We start from the raw sequence: 14,229 nt of genomic DNA on the forward strand, positions 1-14,229 counted from the left end.
TGTAAGAAGGAAAAGTCTCCCTATCAGAGGGAAAACAAGCGTGATTGGAAGTCAGCAATTACCATGTTGGAGATAACGAAACAGGGAGAGATAAGAGTGCCACGATTTAGCTCAACAGGCAAATCCCCCGTAGGCTTCTGTGAATGCAGCTCCACACGCACAGCACACGCAGACTTCATAAACAGACACAAGCCCTGTGTCTTTAGCATTCTTTCACTCTGAGAAAGATCAGGTTGGATTAACATATTCCCTCATTAGCGTGCTTTATTCAGCAGGAACTCTGGTTAACAAGACCTCAGACTAAGTCAGCACTAAAAGGGAACTTTCAATTTGGTCCAACAAACATATTTAATCTGCTGCTGGGAAGCCAGTGAGGGATCACATTTGTTTTACTGCACCACTGACCTCACTTGGTCGGCGGTGTATAAAAGAGTTTGGGAACTGATGGGATAGCAGGTGATAGCATGAGTGAAAGTGACGGATAGGGTTGAGGAAGGTCAGTTATAGTAAATTTTAACCAGTAACCAAGCAGTTAATTTTAAAGAAAAAGACGTAAAACGACGGGAAATACAAGAGGCCTTTGCTTGTAGTCTGGCTTTCCATTGACTCAATGAGCTTCTGTGTCGCATTTCAAAACACTATCCATTTAGATGTGCATATTTTAAATGTTTTGTGATGTAAATGTCTTGCTTTTTACTTTCTGTTTGCTTTGAGGACAGCAGGCTAGCAGCGTTAACACGCAGAAACGTAGTGCCCAGTTCCCACACTCTGGTTTCCACATGGTAACATGGTGGTCAACCTCCCGTCTCCTAATAGGAAGCCACGGTGAGTAAGTGGTTTCATTTTGAGCTAAAACCCCTTTAGTATTGTTAACTATGTTAGCACCACAACCGTGTTGACACAGCTTACAGTGCTACAGATTAGGAGGTCTGTGGCTCAAAATTGAGCCACTTAATCACCGGAGTGACCTGGGAGGAGACCAAAAGGTGGCCACCATGTTCCCTCTGCAACATGTCATCACTTTCACATCACTTTCCAGCGGTAATCACAAATGAGCGGTGCACCTACCCAGTGCAGTTCTGCACTGGGTAGGTGGCTACCTAACCAGTGGAGACCAGAGGGTGGGGAGTGGGCACTATGTTTCTGCTTGCCAAGGCAGCTAGCCAGCTGTCCTCAAAGCAAACGGAAAATAAAATAAAGGGCAAAACATTTATAATCACAAAATATTTAAAATTTAGCATCTCTAAATGGATAGTGCTCTGAAATGCAACACAGAAGCTCACTGAGTCAGTGGAGCGCCGGACTACAAGTAAAGGCCTCTTGTACTTCACGCTGTTTTGTGCCTTTTTCTTAAAAATTAGCTGTTTAACTGAGGGTGGGCACCATGTTTCCACAGCGGTGCTGTTCAGCGGGACGGTGTTACTAGCAGTAATGGATGAATGAGCATTGCTGCTAGCTAGCTTCCACCAAACCAAGGTGGTACGCAGTGTAGTAAACGGAGGAGTAGTAAGATTTACCAATTGACTAACGTGTAATTGGTCAAAAATATTCTCGATGCTTAACGGTTATCCAATGACATCCCTAGTAGGGTTGCAAAAAGTCAGAAATTTTCTGTAAATTCACGGAAATTTCCAAGGGGACGTTAACCATGGGAATTTGGGAATTTTAAAATAAAAATCATAGCTTTCAATAGTGAACTTGTTTTGGGGGGGAATACAACAGTCCCTCATTAGTTAAATTGCTAGCTAGCTCACCACATGACACGTTTCACATTGTATGTATTTGACAATTTATTTTGCAGATTAATTGTCTGCTTATGATATGATAAAAGTTTTTTTTTCTGTCTTCCATCTTATCCATTTTTAACTTTTACAGAATCAGTGTGTAATTAGTGTATCTTTTTATTCTTAATTTGTTTGCCAGATGTTAAGGTAGCCTACACTTCTCACTGCTCTTTACAAAGTATTGTATGTTATTGTATTGTGGTCTCCAGTGAAGTTATGAAACCCTCCATAATAGTGCTGGAGCGGGCCTGAAAGTAACTCTTCTGTTAAATGTCATTTTTCTCAGTAATTGTGTTTGCTGTACAAATACAGACGTACTCAGGAAGGGCTGTTTATGGGTGTTTCAACAGCGAACCTAACTCTACTGTGAAATCTGATTTTAATCTTGAAGCTTGTTTTAAATGTCTCCTCAATTGTTTAAACATTATTTTTAATATTAATCGCTTCTTAACATAATATTGTTAAGGCTGGTGAAACTTCCTCAGCTATTGTGCAACACTGTTAGTTTTGAAAAGGTGCCATATTGCTTTTTCCAAATATTTAGGCGTGTGTATTGAATTATTTGGACTACGTTGTCTATTATTTAATAAGACTTTTCTATGAACAAACAGTTATACCATTAGAGAGAAATGTGTGTGTGTGTGTGTGTGTGTGTGTGTATCTGGTGTGTACCTATGAATATAATATTTAACTGTGTGTGTGCGCGCAGCACTTTGTGTATCTGTGTCACAAACACAGAGTTTCTGTTGGCGTCCTGCCGCTGCTCTCTGCCAGAATAACCACACACTTAATCTCTTGCTCTTCTTCTTCTGCTGCTCTCCCTCTCCCCTTTCTTCTTCTCTTTGTCTCTGCGCCGTGAATGCCAGCCCCTTCATCAAAGACAAGAATGTCTCCGAGCATTATATGTAAAAGAAGACTCTCGCTCTTCCACAGCGCACAAACAACCAGGAGTTGTTGTCGTTATATCACTTTCTGGCCCCAAAGTCACAAAGTTGCTTCTTCTCTAATCCACGATTTTATTGTTTCTCATCGTGTTTACGTCCTCACCGAGGTCAGGCGGAGGTTGAAGGTTCTGATCAGCTTTTTATGATGAGCTTCGTCCTTGCATTTTGGCCAGCGAGTGTGCAAGTGCAGACAAGCTTTGAAACGGTCTGCCATTTTCCTCCGAGCAGCGACATACCCGACAAGCAAAGCATAATTCAAAACACAATAAATCAAAGTGGATTTCAATGGGATCACGATAAGAGGAAAGGAACTACTAAAAGCTTGATTCTCAGGCCCAGTGAGTTATGGACTGTCTGGTTTGACCGAGAGCAGCGGTCTCGATCCTGAATCTGTATAAATAATCATCGGGAAAATTAGGACTACTTGAGTATATAAGGTATCGGTCAAGGCTGTGAGCACCATATGTTTCCAAGCGACGCTGAATAGCAGCGGTGTTACGACCCGAGTCAGAATGTAAAGAAGTGTTCTTTTGACATGACGCAGCTGCAACAGATTCACAAAACAGACAAACACCTGTTAATATCTTCCGCGAGCCAGCGGAGGCTTTTCATTGCACACAAATAGCAATAAAGGGATTCACGGCCTCGCAAAATCATGACGCATGTCAAGCTGACATCTGAGTATCTGAAACATGATTGGGCCGTGATTTCTTTACAGCCAGCCGAGGCTGTTACTATGTTCATGCACCTTCTGCTGCTTCTCTGCAGATCCATGTGGGCTTTGTTACTCGCTGTGATGGATTTGGGTCTGCACTCTATAGTGGTGATACACTCATCTGGCCAGCACAGAGTGTAGCTGGGTTCACACAAGGTGCTTTAAGTGCTAGATTATTGAGGGAAAAAAACTCAAGTACTGGAATACCTTGAAAGCGGCCCTTGTTTTTGTTTGTTTGTTTAAAAAGTCCTTGAAATTCACATGAAACACATAATGTTGTCTTTCATTTTTACCAAAGTTTTGTTCATTACGTCAATATAATTAAGTTGCTAAGAATCAGAAATTGCTCATCTTTGTCTTTATCTTTGCAGTGATTTCTCAAAGCTGGAGAAAGTGGTGTTTTATTGTAGTATGAGCTTCATAGCTCTCATTTAAATATTTTGTTGAGGATTTTATGCCCAAAAAATAGTGTAATAAGTCGCCCTTTACTTAATAGAAAAGCATTGATCTATTCATTTATTTATGTTTAATATACATTTACATTTGAAAATTTATTAAATGCTTTATTATACACACCAGTTTATCAGCCAGACATTGGTATCGGCTGATATTCGCCTTGTTGACTGCCATTTGGTCTACTGGCAAAAGAGATGACATTCACCGATGGCAGTGGACGATGTTCTTCTGTTGTGTTGCATCAATTTTGTGCAGGCTTAAAAGCAGGGCTTCAAATTTGCTATGTCCTGGGGACAGTAGAAAATCTTCCTTTAAAAAAAAGGGACCGGGATCTCATTTAAAAAGCAGAGCATAGGATCAGTACTAGAACTATACGTACAGACAAAAGCCAAAAATGGCGTGTGCTAAAAAATATTTGACAATTTATACAATTAGGCTTTCACCTCAGCATCTGCGTCGCCAACTTCCCGTCTCCAATATGTTCGTAAGCATGGGTCAAAGTTTCTCCCATCAAGTCTGTTTTTATATATCACAACTTTTGCGTGGAAAGTGGTGTACGCCTCTTTTTCAAATGTTTATAAATGAGATCCCAGGTGATTTAAACTGGTAAAAACACTGAATTAAGCTGTTGTATGTTACAGATCAGTGTGCTTCCTACTCTGGCATATCAGGAATAGGCGGCTCGCCCAGCACCTGCTAATCTGTGCTCGCCTTTAACTCTTATAACTTAAGATCCAGATGTTTAGGAGGTTTTTACAGGGGGCTGAGTTGTCCACAGAGGTAAAAACACTGAATAAAGCAGTCTCACGTTATAAATCAATGTTTTTCTGATGCTTCTTTATAGAGCAAGATATTGGTTTGTCCATTCTGGGCTACTGTAGAAACACGGTGGTGCAACATGGTGATCTCCACACACGAGGACCTGCTCCGTATGTGGATATAAACAGCTCGTTTTAAGGTAACTCAAACACACTGATTCTTATTTTCAGGTCATTTTACACTAATGAAAACATACTGTTATATTCCATTTCTGCTGATATATCCCCCTAAACCCAACACACTGGCCCTTTAAAGGTTGTTTCATAAGTGTGTAAGATTGAATCTGTGCTCATTTAAATATGGTGAAATGAGGGACTGACTGACTGACCAGTTCAGTCACTTTTTTATAGTTAAGATTTCTTTTCTTGGCCCCAAAGTGGGAATAAATAACCACAATATTAAAATCAACAACAACAAAAATTTTGGTATTGGCTGTTGGCCAAAAAGTTACTTTAAACATTGGTATTGGCCCAGAATTTCACAGTCAATGCATCCCCAACTGTGAGGTACACCTTTTACAAAACAATGAATTTATCCAATATGATTTTAGTGGAAAAATCATAACAAGAAAACAAATTGAGACGAAACCGTGGTGTGTTCCCAACTGATGTTTCTTTTTCCATTTTATCACTGCCTTTACATCTATGAGCAATGGGTTATACGTGGGCCAACAAGCCGGGATCAGAAGCTCTGATCTTTCCAAACACTGCAAAACCAAACAAACACATCATAGCAGCAAAACAGTTTTTCATACGAGGACTCACTCCGTGCGCAAACATCAATAAATAGCAACTAAGAGCAATAAGATTCCGCCTCAAAACAACTCCTACGTCTCAAAATAAAATCCACACATAAACAAAGTGAGTTGTAGAGAGTGAACATGTGATGTGACGATCTTATCTATTGTGTACAGTACATTTACAGTGTGTTTAATACAGCTACAGATCACATAGTGTAAGATTCACTGTGACATGCACTAAACCTGCTGCTTGCTGTTTCCTCAGCCTCATCAGTAGATCCTATATGATCACCCCGTATTTGACTCCCGTCGTCCTCTGCATGATTACATAAACAGGCAATATAAACAGCCCAACACACACAGGAAATACAGGGCATCCGTCTGACAACTAATCACCCTTAATTGTGTGCTAATAGTGAAAGCGATGCATGTGGAGGGGAAAGGAGGAGCACAGCGGGAGGGGGGAAAAAGAAAAATAAACAACAGCAATAGGAAGGGGAAAAGGGCAATTTCAACCGAAAAAATATTAATGTAATCAAGGCAAATTAGTAGTTTTTGGATAACATTCCTGTGGCGCGCTGTGTTTATTTTGCAAGCAAGTAATGGAAAGTAGGTAGAGTAGAGAGAGGGCGAGGGCACAGCGAGACTCACCTACCAAACTGCATGAATGCTTCCACTGTAAATTTCCTTTCCTCTTTTCTGTTTAGTGGAGCTACTCTGCTGATTATGTGTAATTTAGTATGTCAAGAAAATTATAATACATATGCACAGGGTGTGTGCGGGTACTTAGCATGTCTTGAATGTCTTTCATTTTATAAACATTAGGCTTAAAAGTCATTAAATAGTCTTTGCATTTGAATTGGTGAGGTCTGAACTTGATGCTGTCTTTTACTTTGTACTTACACCTACCTGTTGGCAAAATGTTGATTAACCTAACTCACTCTAACAACCATTATCCCACATAAAACCCACCACTACAACACAAGGCTACATGTATATATGTTACACTCTTAGAAATAAGGGTTCCAAAAGGGTTCTTCCGAGGGGCGGAGGTTCTACCCAGAACCATTTGTTTCTGAAGAAACCTATTATGAAGAAAGGGTTAGGCTTGGACGGAAACTAATTTTTCATACTTTAATATCTTACTGAAATGTCACCGGCATATGCGGTATGTGATGGTACCGGCAACCAGCGTGACCAACTAGCTCTCTTAGTGTTTCCAAACTAATAAATCCACTAAAGAACAATACAACTATACTCTTTTTGAATTCTCCTTTCTGTCTGTCGTGGAACTGAGACTGGCTTAATTGCCTCGTTAGCTCGCACCTCATTCAGTTTTGGCAGAAGCAAAATAAAACTCATCCAGATTGTCTTGGTTACTCCAGTTTGGTTGATATAAACGCTTAATTTGTTGAGTTAGATGTAGAAAACATGCTTTTTTCCCCCACACCTTTTCTCTGTCCTTGCTAGCCGGCTGTTTGTTTGGACTGGATGGGTGAAACCCCCCCCCACAAAAACAAGCAGTTGCACAATGCACACTTGTCCAGTGTGACTCGGGCATTATATTTCTCCACCGGTGTTGCGGCGTCTTTTAGCTCAGCTGCCTGCTCCATCAGTGGAGACCAGAGACTGACCTCTGGTGGTGCATGCTGTGCACTACATACAATGACTTGAGAGCTGCCTGTATTTTTGACAGTATTAAAAATCATACCGTTGAGATTTCTACATACCCTGTTATACTGTAATGCCGTGATAAGCCTAGAAAGGGTTCTTCAAGGGTCCATTGTAAGACTAAAATTTCCATTAAGAACTCCCTAATCCCTTTATTGGAGAAAGGGTTCATAGTGTTAAAAGATCCTCGCCCTCAAATATGACTCAGGACTGCCACTAGTCTCTTAAAGGAGCGGGGCACTGGGAAACCCACGTGACACAGGTACAGGAAATGGATCTAAAGTGGGCCGTCTCAGTTTATCAACAGCCGGTGGTAAAACCCTCTGCAAGGTTTCCCTTTGGAGCCTTTATAAAAGTTTCTACCAGGAGCCAAAACAGCTTCTTTTCCATTGTTGGCACTAGTGCTACCAACTTTCTCAGGTGGTATCGCCAGCATACATACACCTCATACACCAGACTTGTATAACACAGACCTGCCGATGCACATTTAGTCTGCATTAGACCCGTTTATATTAGTCAGCTGTCATTCTGTTTGTCACTGTAGAGACTTATGTCCGCGTCATGCACTCGCACAAATGTAACTTGCACACTCCAAAAAAAAGTCTCATACGTGACCATTTGGTCTCAGTCTTGGGCCCTGTATGGGAACAAGCCAAAGAACCTTGTATAGTTCTAGTTAGCACCTTCACTTCTAAGAGTGCACCTACCTTCATACTTCTTGTAGTGCTTGAATCAGAAAAAGAAAAGAAAACTGGTTAAAATTCTTACAAAGCATTGCGTTTTCATTTATTTATTTATTTATTTATTCCTTTTGACCCCTCCCCGGGGTATAAGGGGCAGACAACAAAAAATAACATGAACAGATCAGAACAGGCAGCAGCCAATGCACAGCAGAATAAGTAAAACAGAGATTTGTGTACATACATACAGGTCAAAGCAAATCAAGAGAAACTATTCAAGATTTTCTTTAAAAGTTTCAACAAATTTGACAAAACCTTTACTTTTCGGGATGACATTAACTTTTGAAACTTACAAATATTTGGATTTGCTCTGTAGAACTGTCCGACCAACTCTCTTCTCTCTTTATCAAAAAAAAGAACACACAAGTACAGAATGATATTCGTCTCCTCGATTGCCAGACAAACAAAGAGTACATTTCTGGGGGACATTTTCATGATCATACCTGCGCTCAGAGATAGGTAACTTATGATTTCCACACCGAAACTTAGACAAACAAACTCTTTCGGCAGGTCTTAACATAATCAGATAAGGTTCAAAAGTGAAATCAGTTTTAAACAATTTATAACTATCACATAAAGGGTTACTTTGTAATTTCTCATGCCATCTCTGTAGTTCCATATCAGATAATCTACGTTCAATCATTAATTTTAAATATTTAGGTTTCATCCGTCCAGCATCATGCCATAAGTACGATAAACCACAATCATCAAGAATATTTTTAACTTTGGAAATCCATTTACACTGAAAAATATTGTCATCATACAAAGTCTTGAAAAGAATAAACACAGTCAGAGAGATTTTTGCTGTATTATGACTAATTAAATGTACCCAAAAGTTAATCATTCTCATGTTTACCTTTAAATCTAAACTATTTCGACCAAACTCTCCATAAATAATACAATTTGCTGTGCGTTTATTAACATTAAGTAAACGTTTCAAGAAAGATCTGTGAAGCATTTCAATTTGATCAAGTTTATGAAATCCCCAGACTTCACTTCCATATAAAAGAATAGGCACTATAAGCTGGTCAAATAACTCACAGTTTAGTTGTTTGATATGTGTAGACACTCTGTATGCAGGTTTGAGGCACAGAAAAAATAAAGTTAATCAGGCTCAGCCATCACTTCTGTTAATCGTGACTCTAAAAAATGCAATTGTTGTTTTCCAATCTATCATATAAGGGCGGATATGTCTGCAAAATTAGTCAGGTTAAGGACAAATAGTGGATACGCTGCAGTAAGAACTGTTTAGTTACTCTCATTGCTGTGTTCATTCAGATTCAAAGGCGCAGAAGATGGTGATTTGTTTGTGAGTGTGTGTGCACATCCTTAACTCTCTGTGAGTTCATGTACAACCTGTAAGTACAGTATGGTTGACAGTGTGTGTGTGTCGGTGGGTGTGGGCGTCTCAGTCAGTTTTATTCCTCCCCTGTTAGCAGCAGCTGAGTGATGAGCAGCGGGGAGGGAGGGTCGAGACGGCAGCGCAGAAACACTGTGATGCTTAACTAAACAAGATGTGCTTTAGGGCTTGAACTGTGCACCATCCCTCATCTGACACACGTGCACAAAGCTGTCAGGCACACACATAACACACACTTCCCGCTCCCCAATTACATGTGCACTTCTGCGCACACGTGCAAACACACCAGTGACTCCTGTTTATTGAGTCGGATGTTAGATTGTCCTCCAGCGAGGAGCGCAGAGCTTCCAAAGTGTTGAAACAGACTGTGCCTTGTGTGAAACACATCCAAACACATGTCCAAGTTTCGCCGCTGAGACGGTCCTGTGAGAGCTTGACCAGGCCACATCACAGTCCTCTCTCTAGATCGATTCAAGCTTTTTCTTTTCGTCCAAGAACTACAACAATCCATCTGTGTACTGTGTGATGTGAAAAAAGGCCCGCTGAAGCCCTCTATGAAATTCAGTGGATTTATATTTGCACAGAAGTCCAAGAGGCACCTGTGGAGCACGTTTGCTTCCCAAACACTGAAATATATTCATTCAGTGTCTTTTACATTGCTGGATTCTGTATATACACTTAGTTATTTTTGACATCTGTGGAAGTACATGATTGATGAGCTGGATTTTAGCAGAGAATATGTTTTTGTGTAGATAGGAGTGAAGGTGGTTCAGGTTAGATGGCTGAACATGAAGTGGTGTACGCAGTCACACAGCTCCCACTTGTGGTTAAACAAAATACAACCACCTCTGTCAGTCCAGATAACACAGGCCTTGACCAAACAAGCAGTGGAAACACTGTTGCCCCTCACCACAACAAACTCCACAACAAATGACAGTGATCTAACAAAATCACACCCGCCATTACTCTTTGTAAATCAGGACAAGCAGGACTCAAGAGTGGAGAAACAAACCTCAATAAATGTTTCACAATGTGGCCTTTACAGTCGACAGGGGCTCGTTGTCAAACAGCATAAACAAATATGACGTAACCGGACTGGTGTAAAGCACGAAAGTAACTCGTTTATGAATAATGAGTGGTCACGGTCTCGGTTGGTTTGCCGTCAATTGGAGACAGATGTTGGAAAGAAAGCAACTCATGGGTGGCGTAATCTGGGTCAACCTCACATTGGGAGAGACAAGTGAAAGCAAACAGAGGGGTCTTCTCCAAGCATCGCGTGTCCTTGTTCTGGTGGACATTGAGTCACGGTCCTCCGCTGTGGCTGCTCCCAGTGACAACAGAGAACATTAGCTGTCTTAAAGAACACATCAAGGTCGAGAATGAGACATTTGTATTTAGATTTAGATTCTTTCTTTTTTCAAATATGTAATACATTCATGCATTGGACCTAGGGGTGGGTGATATATATCGTTAACGATAATATCGTCATTGTTGTTTTAACGATGTGCAAATTTACGTTACCGAGTATGCAAATGACTTCACAAAAACAACTGAACCCCACACATTCACTGAACAAGAGTTACGTAACTTGCGTGCAGCAGCATGCCGCAGTACGCCTAGGTGGTCACATGGTCTCTCACTGGCACCTTCCCGGCAGGTTAGCCTGCTGCTAAACAAACATTAGCGAGACAACATGGCAACACCGCCTCACGGATGCTCCAGCAGCTTCGGAAGACGTGGGTCAACTGTAGTTATGGGTTCCAGCCTGTCAGGCTAAAGTTCGCAGTACTGGAAGGCCGTCTACGGAGCTACCTAGCCTAGCCACAGTTAGCTGAACGAAACGGCAACATGGCACAGTTTCAAGTCTCCCCGCCGGAAAAGTTCACCTTCAAGGCTGAAGACTGGCCTAAATGGATTAAACGCTTCAACAGATTCTGCATTGCTTCTGGATTGGAGACCCAAGCAGAAGGGAATCGCAGGAATGTGATCTTTGAGAGAGTAAAGTTTAATCAGCGGCTTCAAGAAATGGGCGAGACGGCCGACAGTTTAATTACGGCACTGCACTGCCTGGCGGAGCACTGCGGTTACGGGGCTCTACATGATGAGATGGTGAGGGACAGGCTTGTGGTGAGTCTGCGGGACAAACGCCTATCTGAACTAGGGCTGTCAAAATTGCTCAAAAATGGCATTCGAATATTCCTTCTAAAAATAACTCATAGGTTCGAACCATTCGAATATTTTTTTTCGGCATTATGTCCACAAGAGGGCAAACTAATACAAGGAAACATACTTGTATATGTATTAATACAAGGAAACATAACTACTTGTAGGTATTTTTATTTCCACATAAATGTCTTTGAAAACATTTACATACCTACACATTAAAACACATAAAACAATTATCTATAACATTACGTTATAAACGACTGCGGACCTCTTGCTCGCCCCCCCTCTCTGACCCGTGGCCACATCACCAGTGGAAGCGCTGTGAATAGCCTCGAAGCACCGGACCGTGACCGGCTCACGCCCTGCAGCGATCGTTTCGGCGTCTGGTCTATTTTCTGTGCAAGCCACGAGCGAATGTGTCAAGCCGGGTGACGGAGACAACAGCTGGGAGCAGAACCGCTTGTCGACCAGGCTGGAGAAATGCGCGTCTGTTGCCAACGCCCACTCGCAAAGAGGACAGCTGCGGTGGTGTTTTTTTTTTTTTTTTCCCCTCCACAATCGAATATCAATTTTCACATTCGAAGGTCCATTTTTTTTTTCAAATTCGAATTTAAATTTGAATTTAGAATATTCGTTGACAGCCCTAATCTGAACAGTTGCAAATGGGCCCGGAATTGACGCTACAAAAGGCCGTCAGCAGAGTCAAACAGAGAGAGCAGGTAAAAATGCAGCAAGAAATGTTAAGAACATTTTTCCATTAATATCATCCATGAGAAACAGTTAATGAGCTATAACTCAGGCTGTTAAAAACACATTTTAAAGAATATCGTCTATCGTTATCTTCAAAATCCCCCAAAATATCGAGATATTATTTTTTTGTCCATATCGCACACCCCTAATTGGACCTCAGGTTAGTACAATTTTTATGGTGTGTTTTATGGTGATGTCTTAAACTTAAACTCACCCAGTTGTCATTTTCCCTCACTGTTCATTTTGAACTGACATCAGTGTGTTTACTTAATGGAAATACACATTAATTACACACATATACATATATATATATATATGTATATAGTTCTGCACCTGTGTAAGAAGAAAGACCCCTCCACACCAGCAGATGGCAATAGTCTGTAATTGTCATTCAGAAAAGACCGTCTTGACACTAGTTAGCACATTAACAACACAATCCAGTGTTGAGATAATGGAGCATATTAACCGTGTGCCACTGAACAATAAAACAAACCATCATAAAAACTTTTCTGCTAATTGGCTCGAAGGCTAAAGAAAAATAACCTGACCTTGTTCTCACTTCCTCTTGATGTTAGCTGTTTGTTTACTTTCCTCACTTCTGTTTCTCTTCTCATGCGCTGAGCTGAACTGCCAGTCAGAGTGATTTCATTCACTGACAGGCTCTGCTGTCTCCGACACTGATTTAACATGCTGAATCGGACAAAATAAGCCAACGGGGGCCGATGAGGGGCAACAGTGTGGGACATACTGTGCTGTCAGTGCCTTTACATGTACATGTGCTGAACAACAACAATGGAGGAGAATTACGTTAACATCCTGCAGGCTTTATATTAATATGTTTCCTCGGCCACAAAGTCTCAGGAACCCACACAAAGTCGTACTTTGTGTTCAGGCAGATCATGAGGGATTAATAATAGCATTTAAATTAAATTTGATGAAGTAAGAAATGTATGTTTCAGTACATGGGATTAGTTTTGTTTTTGTCTTTTACTGTGGTATCGAATTTGATGATAAGTATTGTGAAATTTCACTTTATTGGTATTGACTACTAAATTACTGGTATTATGACATGCTTACATAAATAGCTCCACATACAGTATATCCTCAGGACTTCTTTTATAAAGAAAAAATGATAGACAGAATAAAGTAAGTTTCAACTTGCTGAAACCATCCCATCATAAATCGGATCATAAAAAGGTTGTTTTTCGCCCAATTTTTAGACAGTTTTCAGGATTTATTGTGTAATATACCGGCCAAAGGTCAGCAACAGAACAGTAAAGCTTCACCGTGACATGAGCCAGTTAAAAGTCACTGCTTGTCCTCTGACTTCTTCTCAATAAGACACGGAGCAGTTGTGGTTCTAATAATAGCTTCTAATGTGCCAACACCTGCCTCACAGATGTGGGTGTGGTTAATGAAACTGTGGAATGAGTGTGAGCAGATGGAATGATAATGATAGGTGATAAATGATATTTATACACCATAAACCTCTCTTTACCACCTCGCCTGTGTTGGTCAGAGTCTCTGAATGTTCCAGCGTGTCCTCATAATGTGGTCAGCTTCATCACAGAGGAGCTTATCTCGTCTGATGTTGAGCAGTTTGTGTTACCAGTTACTGAAGTTGGACAGTGTTCACAAGAAGGAATTACTTGAATGTCAGTTTTAGGAAGGGATGTCAGTTTTGCTACATTTTGCTTTCAGTAGCCTGAAATCCAGTAACTATTAACTAACCACTTATTTTTAAGAGCAAAAAAATGTGAATAACATGAAATACAAGAGGCTTTTCCTTGTAGTCCAGCACTCCATCGACCCAGTGAGCTTTAGCGCCGCATTTCAAAGCACTCTGCGTTAAGAAATGGTGAATTCTTTTTATTTTTTTATTTTTTAAAGATATTTTTTAGGGCACTGTAGCATTTAATTGATAGGACAGACAAGTGTGAAAGGGGGAGAGAGAGGGGGAGTGACATGCAGGAAATGGCCACAGGCTGGAGTCGAACCCGGGCCCCTGCGGGTTAGGGGGTTAGGGTTAGGGTTAGGCAACAGCCTTGTACATGGGGCGCCTGCTCTATCCACTGAGCCACCGAC

Source organism: Epinephelus fuscoguttatus, linkage group LG20, assembly GCF_011397635.1.
Source record: "Epinephelus fuscoguttatus linkage group LG20, E.fuscoguttatus.final_Chr_v1".
NCBI classification, from domain to species: Eukaryota; Metazoa; Chordata; class Actinopteri; order Perciformes; family Serranidae; genus Epinephelus; species Epinephelus fuscoguttatus.